This window comes from Rhinolophus ferrumequinum, chromosome 3 (assembly GCF_004115265.2).
Source record: "Rhinolophus ferrumequinum isolate MPI-CBG mRhiFer1 chromosome 3, mRhiFer1_v1.p, whole genome shotgun sequence".
Classification (NCBI taxonomy): Eukaryota; Metazoa; Chordata; class Mammalia; order Chiroptera; family Rhinolophidae; genus Rhinolophus; species Rhinolophus ferrumequinum.
Window position 1 is genome coordinate 26,473,295 of NC_046286.1, and position 13,487 is coordinate 26,486,781.

Consider the following 13,487-nt stretch of genomic DNA (forward strand, 5'->3'; position numbering starts at 1 on the left):
TATGGTTTTGGCATAAAAACAGACACATAGACCAATGGAACAGAATCAAAGTCCATAAATAAACTCATGCATATATTGACAGCTGATATTTGACAAGCAAGCCAGGAATACTCAATGACGAAAAGATAATCTATTCAATAAATGGTGTTGGGAAAATGGAATATTCACATGCAGAAGAATGAAATTGGACCCCTATCTTACATAATACAAAAAAAAATAAAATAAAATAATAACAAAAATGGATTAAAGACTTAAATGTAAAAACTGAAACCATTAAATTTATAGAAGCAAACAGGGAAAAAGCTTCTTGACGTTGGTCTTGACAATACTTTTATGTATATTACATTAAATACACAAACGAAAAGAGCAAAATCAATAAACTTAAACTTAAGTTTATTTACATTAAACTTAAAAGCTTCTGCACAACAAAAGAAACAATCAACAAAATGAAAACACAGCCTACAGAAGAAAACATTTGTAAACCACATATCTGATAAAGAGTTAAAATATATAGAGTAAAATATATAAGAAATTCATAAAACTCAATAACAAAAAAACTGTTTAAAAAAAGGGCAAAGAATCTGAATAGAATTTTTTCAAAGAAGTTATGCAAATGGTCTACAGGTACATGAAAAAGTACTGAACATCACTAATCATCAGGGAAATGTAAATCAAAACCACAATGAAACAACACCTTAAAATTATCAGCATGGTTATCATCAAAAAGATAAGAGATAAATGCTTGCAAGGATGTGGAAAAAAAAAACAAAGGAACACTTGTACACTGTTGGTGGGAATGTAAATTTATACAACCACTATGGAAAACAGTAAGAAGATTTCACAAAAAATTAAAAATAGAATTATAAGATCCAACAGTTCCACTTCTGCATATATATCTGATGGAAATAAAATCACTATCTCAAAGAGATATCTGCACCCCCATGTTTATTGGATCATTATTTATAATAACCAAGACATGGGAAAAACCTGTTAATTTATGGATGAATGGGTGAAGAAAATGTGTGTGTGTGTGTGTGTGTGTGTGTGTGTGTGTGTGTGTGTATGTGTGTCAGGAATACTCAATGACAAAAGGATAATCTATTAAACAAATTGTGTTGGGAAAATGGAATGTTCACATGCAGAAGAATGAAATAGGACCCCTCTCTTACATTATACAAAAAAAATTGACCTAAAATGGATTAAAGACTTAAATGTAAAAACTGCAACCATGAAATTCATAAAAGCAATTTTTTTTCACATCCTCTGTGTGTGAGGATGTGAAAAAGTAAACACATCCTCACAGACACACACAAACACACACACACACACACAGAGGATGTGTAAAAAATGTATACACATTTTAAGAAAGGAAAGAAATTGTATTACAATTGTAACACTCAATATATTCCGATAACAAAAGATGAATACAAGTCACATTTGACTCCTGCAATTACAAGAGGTGCTCAAAGTGGTTACCATCAGCATAATTTTAATACAATATGGAATACTATTCAGCCATATAGAGAAGTAAATCCTGCCATTTGCAATAGCATGAATGGGCCTTGGGGCCATTATGTTACTTAAATCAGGCAGAGAAAGACAAATACTATATACTCTCATGTATATGTGAAATCTGAATAAAACAAACTCATAGAAACAGAAGGTATATAGGTGGTTGCAGGAGTTGGTGGAGGGGGAAAATGGATGGGGAAATGGGTGAGGGTAGTGAAAGGGTACAAACTTCCAGTTCTTAAATTAATAAATCAACAAATAAACAAACAAATAAATCTGGGGATATAACTTACAGCATGGCAACTAGAGTTAACAATATTGAATTGTATATTCAAAAGTTGCTACGAGAGTAGATCCTTAAAGTTCTCATTACAAAAAAAAAAGGTAACTCTGTGAGGTGCTGGATGTGTTAAGTAACTTTATTGTGATAGTCATTTCGAGTTATATACATATATCAAATCATTATGTTGTACACCTTAAACTTGCATAATGTTGTATGTCAATTGTATCTCTATAAATATGGGATAAAAAAAGAGGCAATTATAATTGTAAATATATATACAAATTGTAAATTTGTAACAACAACAAAAAGATCAAATGTGTACATTCCTGGGATAGACTGACCTGTTGGCTAAACGCTCAATCTCATGTAAGCCCCATGTCTGAGGAAAGGGCAGAGATTGAAATTAGTAGTAGTGGTTTGATTCTATGTGCAAGGTGGGTGGGGTCAATTACTAGTCAGGGAGCAAAGAGGAGCGTTGAATATAAATTATAACTGATGTGAATTATGTTGGGGAGTTGGAAAATTAAGGCCACTCATGTCTGTTGATATGATCTATTTTTACCTATGAATTAGACGATCAAATAATTTGTTCACTTTTATAGAGGGGTTCATGCTTAATGACACTGGTAGAATTGAGAAATTTTTGCAGAAAGGAATGAATGAGAGATAAGATTCATTGGTAAACGTTTCTTTTCTCCAAGTTTGAGTTACTGGAAATAATTCAAAGTTGATATTTTTGTCTTATACATTGTGTCGTGCAATACCTTTATCTTTTCCAAGGCAAAAAATTTACTAAAAGGTAAGTACACATGTGAAATACAACTTAAGAGAAAGCAGTAAAAATTCAGAATAGTTCATGTTTTGTATCCTGTTTATACGGGCTTAAAGCAAACTCTTACTGTATCAACAAATTCTCTCTCTGTCATAAACATTTCTCAAAGTCCTCTCATCCAAGCACATTCTTAATATCACTTTGTTTTCACAATCTGTCTTTTGAATTAGCTTTATGAGACTATTGCAACAAAAAGAATCTTGCTTTCTTCAAAAATATGAGTTATAGTAATAGAAACAACTGGAAACTAATGTTCCAATTTTCTTCAATGAAATAAGGATTTTCAATCTTATTTATGGCCCAAAATTAACTCAAATAAATTTTGGATATTTAACATTAGTAAAGTAAAAGATAATAACAATATAAAGAATATCATCATGTTTCATATATTCATAAAATGCAGGGGCAAATCTATTAATAAAGAAATAACTAAAATATCCTTAAGGGATAGATTTTAGTGTTATGTTAATGTTAATGTTATAAAGTATTCTAGAACTTCATTATGAAATGCTGCATCCATCCAAGTACTAACCAATTGTCACCCCAATAAACTTTAATTAAAAAAAAAAAAAGAAAGATGCTGCATCCAGGGAACTACTGAAAGCTCACAGGATGGTCAATGCTAAATGTGTTTGGACTTAAGTCACTTCTGTTTCATTCATGCTGGCATAGTGTACTTGTGACAATTACTTCAGTTGTAGTATTGCTCTTTGAAATAACTTTTAGTGAAAACTATTCATATATATAATAAGCAAGATGTTAATTGAGTTGTGTTGAACACAGCCAAGATGCATTAAATTCTTTCAAATGTATTTATTTTGACACCAAGAATATATTACTTATAATAGAAAAATATCTTCTGAGTCTAGAACTAGGGTAAAAACGACTAACATTTCCTGAATATCTATATTGTATTAGTTTCCTAAGCATGCTGAGAAATGGAAAGGTAGGGCTGAAAAATTGGTGGTGGGATGTTTATTATGGAAAAAATTATCCTTTAAAGCTTTTATGTTTAACATCATATCAGCGAGTTTTACTCATCATATCATATTTTACTCACTGCTATTACTTTTTCTTCCTCCTGAGCACTAAATAAACATCTAGACCTAATTGTTAGATGTTTATTTTAAATAAACATCTAGACCTAATTACCATTCTTATGTCTTTCCCATACCCACCCTAGTGATTCATTTCTATCACACAGACTTTCTGTTCCACAGCATCCACTTTTTTATTTTTTGCCTGAAACATTCTAATAGAACAGAAACAATTTTTACATAATGGATTAGTTTCCTGGTGCTGCTATAACAAATTACCACAAATTTAGTGACTTAAAACAACACAGAATTATTATCTAACAGTTATGGAAGTAAGAACTCTGAAATGGGTTTCACGGGGCCAAAATCGTGGTGTGAGTATGGTCACACTCCCACCCTCTGGAGTTCTAGGGGAGAATAAGTTTACTTGCCTTTTCTAGCTTTCAAAGCTTCATTCCTTGCATGACTTCACCATGGCCTCTCCCTCTATCTTCAAGGCCACAGCGTAGCATGTCAAATCTCTGCTGCTGTCTTCACATCACCTTCTGTCTCTCTGAGATCCCTTGCCTCCCTCTTATGAGGATCCCCACCCTGGATAATCTAGGATAATCTTCCCATTTAAGATCTTTATCTCAACAATATCTGCCAAGTCCCGGTTGCCATATAAGGTAGCATTCACAGCTTTCAGGAAATAGGACATGAATATTTGGAGGGCCATTATTCAGTCTGCCATACACAGTGTATGCTTTTAAGCCATGTATACTAGTGTTGCAGAATGAAGTTTGAGTACCTTGACTTCAAAAGTTATATTTTTTTAATGAGTAGGCATTGAAAAGCTAGATATAGCTTTGTAATAACCAGATATATAGCACATTATTAGATTTCTTCAGAAACCAATTCTTCAAGTAACCAACATATGTAAATACCAATATATTAATTTTTCATTAATATTTCTCAGTTACTAATGAGTTTATAGACTGTATTGTAGAGTAGTTGGCATTCCAATATATTTTTAAGATAAATATAAAATGTCTTTTATATACAGTATTTAAAAATATTAAGCAAATTAGTACTTAGAATTAGTTTTGGAAAATTATCTGGTCTGGATTGAAGTTAATTGGCTAGCTTGGTTCATGATTTCATACACTTTTCTCAATATACCACAGGATGCAAAACCCATAACATTGGGGAAATGTGCCAATTCCTAGAAGGGTTTACCTTTTGCTGAAACATGGATGCAAACTTTGTCATCAACCAAATCATGACTAGAAGACAACTGTGTCAAGTTTTCTAAGCATAGGAATGTCAGATTTTAAATAGCATTGCCTAGTATCTCCTCAGACAGCCTATCGTGAATTTGCATTCAAATTGCAAGATGACACCGAAAATGGCGAGTGACAAAAAGTCACACTAGCCAAAACCATAACTGATGGCCTATTCCCAGAATCTAGGAAAAATATTCACTGCTTTTAAGACCAAATATATTTGATTGAGAAAATTACCAGAGACTATAAATTTTTTATTTCATGTCAAACAGCTATGCTAACTCTCTGAACAAAAGTAGAAGGACACACTATAAATTCCCTATTCTCCGATCCCTGACTCAAATATTGCATCTGGTATGTGGGTAATGTTTTTTGAAGAACTACTTAGTAACTCCATCAACTTTCTATATTTTGCAGCATCTTGGAAAATAATCGGCCTTTGCTGGGATAGGGGTATAGTAAATCAGTGTTTCCTAAATTCAGTGCTCAAAACATAATTGCTGAATGAATGAATGATTCTATTTATTATCATTATAAGCAAAATACTCTTGGTGGAGAAAGAAGAAGAAATAGTCCCCAAGCAGTATTTAGCCATTAGGACTGCATTCAGCTTAAAATACAAGAAAATCCAATTTACAGTGGTCTCATTAAATAGGAATTATTTTTCCTTTAAAGGAAAAAATTCTGGAGTCAGGCTCCAGTGCCTATAATGCCAGAGATCCAACTTGTAGCTTTCCTATTATGCCCTCTCAGTTTGTGGATTTCATTCCTAATGCTTGTGGTAACACTCATCACAAGATGCTATTACACTTCCATACATTGCATCTACATTCAAGAATGGGCAAAGGGCAGGACTAGGCCTAAGGGACCCTTTTATTAAGAAGGCAAAGCCTTCCCAGAGATCCTTGTAACAGTCTTTGTATTAGTCTTTGTATTAGTCTTTGTATTCATTGACTAGAACTGGGTGTAAGGTTGCATCAGATTTTGCAAATAAAAATATAAGGCACCCAATTTGAATTTTAGATAAACTATGATCACTTTTTACTGTAAGTAGGTCCAATGCAATATTGGTAGACAAAAATGAATCATTGTTTATCTGAGATTCAAATTAAACTGGACATACTGTACTACACCTGGCAATACTGATGGGGTCACGCAGCTACCCTACTATAATGGAAGTTGGGAAATCAATTAAGACAGCATGACTGCCTAAGCCAATCATGACTCATCAGTTAGTCCTGAGAGCATTGCTTGTTTGGGGATAAACAAACAACAAAAGAACAAAAAACCCAGAAATTTTTTTTGCAAGAAAAAGGAAGGTGAGAAATGGAAAATTCTATGCATATGTTAAAACTCAGGATACAACATAAATAAATAAATTAATTAATTAATTAATAGGAAGAGGAGAAGAAAAGAGAGAGAAAGAGAGGGAAGAGGAATAAGAGAGGAGAATTATTTTACTCTATGTAAATTTTAAACAAATGTTGTCACCTACATGTATAATATAAGCATGTTGGAAAAAAAATTAGAAAATAAATTTAAAAATTACTCACTTCTTAGTACTCTCTCTCCAAGATAACACAATTAATAGATAGTCATAGGTAGATAAATTCCTTTATAGCCTTTACTGTATATTTGTGTAACACATCTATAGATAAAGTATATATTTGGATCGTATTGTATTTAATACTTGTGTTTTCACTTATAAGCATTTGTCTATATAATTAGATATTATATATAATGATTGAACATCTATTGCTTAGTTACCATTTTATATGCTTAATGATTACATTTGATCTCTCTTTATATTATATTTATGTATACAGTAAATAGATATATACATATATAATTATTTCACTCAAAAAGAGATATAAATATTTTTAACAAAATACATGACAATATTCTTGGAGAAGAATTGCCGTGGTAATTTTGTGTTAGCTATAAACAAAGTCTTTGTCTCTTATTATATTCCTTCTTCACACCTGTCTTGGAGTTCTGTTTGAACTCCAAGATCTCTGTACATTTTCTCTGTCAAGGTGCTGCCAGGAAAGACTGCCTGGCATAATATGCTGCCCTTTCTCTTCTTTTATTATGAAATACAAATGTAGTGATTGCAGCAAAATTGGTCGTTTTTAATACTTGTTTCCCACTCAATGGATTTAGAAAGAATAATGAAACATAAAAAGAATAATGAAATATCCGTTGAGGCAGATTTGATAATTTTTGAACTTTATCAAAATATAGGATCTAAAAGCTCTGATATTTGTATATATGATATACTTTTAGGTAATTCAAACTCTGTGATATATTTGTAGATTTGCCATACTGCACCTCCAATTGTAAAGATACATAAGATTCACTATGAAGTTAGAAAAGGCAGATCTTTGAAATTTATAGTGCTTTTCATTATGTCAAACTAAGAGAGACAATGTAATCAATGGATTATAGGTACACAAAACTCAATAGCAAAATTAGTTTAGTTCAAGATGAAGATTGTAAAATCAGAGATAATTCCTCTCTATGCATATATGCACGAGTATCTTTGGCAGTATCTCAGATGTAGAAAGAGACATCTTTTCCACAACACACTGTCGTACCTCTCCTCCAAGGTGTAGCCTAAGATCAGAGGGCCATCTTGTAGTGTCCAGGTGGGAAAGGGGCACATCAGAGGTGGACATTGTTTGTTGGAGCACCCACTTTAAGTTCCATGACATTTAAAAATTCCACAGCCTGGTGACCAAGTCCAAGCAGGCAGAAGAAAGGGCTGGAGCCAGGATAACTCTTGTTGAGAATAAGATATTACATGATGAAGCAGTCATTGGGCAGCAACATAGTGGCCACCAGGGTGACAAGGACCCCTACTACAGATGCTGGGTTTCCTTTCCCCACTTCAATTAATCCGGCCAAAAAAGAGACAATGTCCCAAATGGATACAGATGGTTACGACTCACACGCACAGCAACAGCAAGATCAATGCAGTGTCAGTTCCCTGTGTCTCAAGTCCCACAGGAAGGTACCCAACTGGAGGGGCCAGATAACAGGCAGTATGTGTGGTTTGTTGCTCTTACACTGGAGAGTCAACTGTAAATTCTAAGCTACATTATTTTAAAGTCTGCAGTTGCAGTCTAAAGGAGGGTAAGGTAGAAAGTCCTATGCTCAAGTGAAACTGAGGAGCTGGAATAAAACAGCCTTGGGGCAGTTTCCCCAAGATAGAGAGGTGGGTGTAAACCGTTCTTGTGGAAACTCCTCACCAAGCTTCTTATTCCCTGCCCCTGAGAAATCACAGGGCACTCTGCAAAGACTTGGGTGAGGCTGCAGTCAGTCCTTACCCCTTGGTCTGTGTGGGCACTTGCAAAGTTACCAATACAGGACGGTGGAACTCTTTCCCTACATAGAATGACTCTCGGGATGTTACATATTAAAAATACAACTACAGAAAGCTACAAGGATCTTGTTTACATTTTTTCTTTCTTTCTTTTTTTTTTTTTTTTTTTTTGATGTCAAGGACATGAGCATGAAATAAGCTAGTGAGTTTTTAATCATGACACCGGTGTGTTTTGCCATACTAGTAAGTAACACATGGATAAAACAAATTTGCAAAAAAACAACATATGGTTTTTAATCAAATTAATGTAGGTTCTGAGCTGCTACTTATTAACTGCCCCTGTTGGCCTTAAGCCACTATTAATTTGCAAATAGATTAATAGACTTAATTTACGTTTTGTCACTCACCCCGCTCCCCCCGCCCCCGCTGATGAACGCACTACACCTGGGTGTAGCCCAACATTTCAGATGATATAAAAGTCCTTGTATCCATACCAGAAATCGGATCTATTCTGGAATACTTATGAATCATGATTTCATAGAAGAGGTCCTTACATTGTCAAACAATTCTAAGGTTTTGCCCCTTAGCTTGTGATTAATTCTGCAATTTTCAATCTATCTCTAGTTGCTCAAAGTTTATTTTTTGTTTTTCTCTTTTGTTTTTTTTCCCTACTGGAAAACACTGGAGAAACATGCTACTTTGTCTATGTGGCTGTTCTCAACAAACTAGGAACTCTCATCTTCATTTTCTGATTATTAGTTCCCAGAATGGGTGGAGGAGGTACAGAGAAGAGCGTTCCAGGGTTGATAGCTCCCTCCAGCACAGAAATATAATTCAGTGCTCTTAATTTCAAGAATTAAGTCCCGGGCAACATCAGAAAATCCAAATAGGTAACAAAGAAGTGAACATCTCTCTAATCTATAATATTGCAGCTATGGATGGCAGCTGTCATAATAACATTTTAGTGAGAGGTACTTGCCAGGGGATATGGTATCTTTCCTTCCTATACTGAGTTCTAACCCTGACTCTCCCTTCTTACACTTGTCTACTTAAATTTATATTATAGACCTCTGAATCCATCTATTTAGTCAACATATATTTATTGAACATTACTGAGTACCCTTGTAAATTTCTGCCTTCATTAACTGTGCATTATGTAGGAGACAAACATTCAACAACCTAATAAAGATAATTTCAAAGACTCAGAACTGTAATGAAGAAAATGAAATAGGTGATGTAACGGGGCTGGTGGAGAGCTTTTAGAGGGGCCTTCTGCATCTGGGGCAACACATTCTTGAACATTAGCAACTAAATCTCTTCATGGGGAAGAGCTACCAAAATGAAGATACTTTTAAATAGAATTTTATATGCTGCAGTTTTCAATTTTAAGTCAGTAATTCAATCTATTCAAGACTTGCTTTAGGAAATATTGTCAGCCTTTTGAATATGAGAAAACTTACAGAAAGAACTAATTTTACCTATCGGCTGAAAAACATTAACCTGTTTGAATTTGTATACTTTTAATGTGCATTAAAATTGCCTTCATTCCTTTTATAATCTTACAGAGTAATAATGACCTTTTCCCTTTCTTTAACCTTGAAAATTTGTACTTATTATTCCAGATTGAGTTCAAATCCCATCTTGCAAGCAAACCTTTCCTGTTCTTCCTTTTCTGTTTGAATTCCCAGATCTCTGTACATTTTCTCTAGTTTTACTCATCTTAGGACTCTGTCTCTGACCTGACAATGAGAATGAGCTCTGTGAGGGCAGCAGTGGCTACCCATCTGCTGGGGATAAACAAAACCATGAATGAATGACTGATTGACCAATGTGGGAGGTATCACGCCATGTCAAAGCTATAGATGCAACAAGAAACTTTTAACTAACATTGAAAGAAACCGCATGTGTGACAAATGACTTTTTTCTCCAGTTACACATTTAAGTCACAACTCAAAAATCACAAATTTAAATTGTAACAAAAATTACGAAAAAAATTATGTTCACCTACCTATATATAAGAAACATGCTTTAAAATGTAGTTGAGGAATAGCTTTGCTTCTCCTAAAGATTTGGTATGTTATCTCCTCAAGGTTAATGAAAACTATGTACCGAATGACATTCCCCTTTTTGCTTTGACTTTCTGGGATATCAGATACAGATTTATGTCTCAGTTATAGCAACTATTTTGGTCCTTATGTCTGCTTATCTGTGTTCTCTTTTCTCCTTGGTCTGTTCCTCCTATTTTAATTTATATTTCCCTGGTCCTGATATTTTATTTATGTTTTAGTATTTTGTTGGTTGTGTTTTTATAAGCCATACTAAATTCTTTGTGTATTAACTAAGGATATAAATAAGCTACTTGCTTAAAACTGTTCTAAGTGTACTACCTGTACCATCTCTAAGCCAAATTAATTCTCAGAAATTTTTTTTTCTCTCCCAGCTTTTGAAGTTCTATTTTTTCCTAAATGTCTCTCTAAGAAATAGTAGGTTAAAAAAAATTATAAGCAATTTAACTTATGAAAAATTAACTTAAACCACTACCTAATTTCATTCTCTTATTACTAAACCACTCCCCCCCCAAAAAAAAATCAAAGCTGTTTTATGTTAGTATGAATCATTCCTCCCAGGGTTCACTACTGTCATCTCATTTTCCTTTTAATTTGCATCTTTACATTTATGACTTTCATTCCTGGATATAATTATGGATTTGTTCATAATCTATGTATATCATTCTTATCTAATAATCTGGTTTGACTCTGATGAGATAATTTAAAAAAAAATACTTACAGAAAATGTATAATAGCTTAGAAGCTATTGATAAGTTTGTTCACTAAATTTTAAACAACTGTATAGGGAAAGTATCATAAAGGAATTTTTAAATGCAAAAGAAAAACTACAAAAATTATTCAATTCACATAGGTAACTAAGGGATAATTTCTTTAATGTACAAAGAGCTCTTGCAAATTACTAAGAAAAAGACTAATCACTCAAAAGATAAATGATCAAAGTATATGAACATGGAGGTCACAAGAAAATAAATGAAAATGTGGGAAGATGTGTAGCTTTATCATAAAAAATGCAACATGAAGAACCATGAGATACCATTTTGTACTTATCAGATAGGCAGAAATTAAGTTGTTTTATAACAATGAGTTTTATCCAAGGTACCAAGAAAAAAAAAACCCTCTTACATGCTATTGTGCGAGTGTATATTGCTGCAAATTTCAGGAGGTAATTTTTATCAACAATTTTAAATGTACACATTCTTTAACCCCTCCAATTAACTCCTGGGGATTTAGTTACTCATATATTTGAGTTATAGAAATAAAAAAAAAGATGTAAATTCTAGTATTACTTGTAATCCTTAGAAAACTAGGAAAAAATATTTATCAAACGGTGACTAAAGTTGGTCATTTACTCAACAAGTAATTATTATTTATTATAAGCTAGGCTGAGTTCTAGGCTTTGTAATCTGCAATGAACAAGCTAGAGATTTATATTCTAGTGGAGTTCATGGAAAATAAATAACAAATACACACATTTATACTTGTATTCATACATATTCAAATTGCAATACATGCTATGAAGAAAACAAAACGAGGAAGAGTGCTGGGGGGGACAGGTGGCCTATACTCAATAGCATGGCCAAGGGAAGACTCCCAGGTGACATTTGAAGTGTGACTAGATGAGCAAGGCACAAGCCACATGATAACAAGGGAAAAAGCGTAGTTGCACATTCATACAAAGCTGCCATTAAAAAGTAAGGCGATGAATCTAAATGGATTGCTATAGAATGCATTCTATATTCTTTCTGTTAAGAAATCAATTATTAACAAATGTTACAGAATGGTATTATACAATCTTATTAGTTTAAATGAATTTATGCAAGTGTGTCTGTGTTTCTGTGGTGTGTGTGTACATGCACATACTCGTATATAGCCATAGAAAATTTCCAAGGAATAAAAAATAATAGTACATTGATAGTGATGGCATTTCCAAGGAGGAGGACTTGGGTATCTGAGGTCTTTAAAATTTTATCCTATACCCATACATTTCATAAACATTTTCATAAGAAGTGGTATTTTAAAATAGCAATTTCAAAGTTAGTATATGTAAGATCTATACCATGTTGCCAAAAAATGTGCACATTTTAAGAGATGTTATCTATGTAATATTTTTTGAAGTTGAATTGAATCACGGTAGCAATGTGTAGTATGACGTTCGCTCAAATGATGGCATTAATCAAATGAATGCGAGCGTCATTCATTGCATTACAATTTTAATACAGTTTTTTCCTTTCTTAAAATGTGTATACATTTTTTTGGCACCCTCTGTATAATAAGTGAATAATAGGACTAAGAAGGAACAATCTCAAAACAGTCTTTTCTGAATGCCATTGCAGCTTTTCAGGTCTTTCTTAATCCTGGTTTTATTACTTAGTGAATTTATCATCAGCCTATTTGTTAGCTTATGCTTAGACGAATATATTTCAAAAACCAAACTGATAAGTGTCACCATCTAATTTACTGTAGTAATGTTACATTTTGTGTTCCAAATAGCATACCTTTATTGCTTAAGAATTCATCCTTGCACTTAAATATAATATTGTGTGGGTGCGACAAAGGGCTTTTTTAATGGACTGTAGCACTGATCCGGAATAAGAACTAGTTATTTTAATGACCTATTAATTATTTGTGTCGTGTTCAAAGAAGGACCCCAAAAAGATCTTTTTTCAGAATTTAATATGTTAAATACCTTGTTAGTATAAACATATCTTTTGAAAGCACTTCTCATTTATTTCAATTTGGATGCCACTTGCTAGGTGAGTCCCTTTCTGACCCACCCAGCCAGAGTTAATTATTCTCTTCTCTATAACAACACGTTATCTTGACTCTGTCATTGCCCTTGCTCTACTGTTATAATCTATATTGATTGTGTTGGTCAGACTCCTCTGTAGTATTGTGAGCTCTCAGAGGAAAATTGACACACCCCTTAAAGCAAAAACGGGTTTATTTCTTAAGCCAAAAGTTCTTTGAGTCTACAGGAGCAAACCAGAAACAAAAACATATAATCCCACAATGAAAAAAAAAACTTTTTCTACACATTCATTTTATTTTTTATGCAATTATGTTATATATATATATATATATATATATATATATATAAAATATTTTCCAAAATATTTTGTTGTAATGTTTATTTTTACATAAATTGCATTTTTGGACTAAAGAAT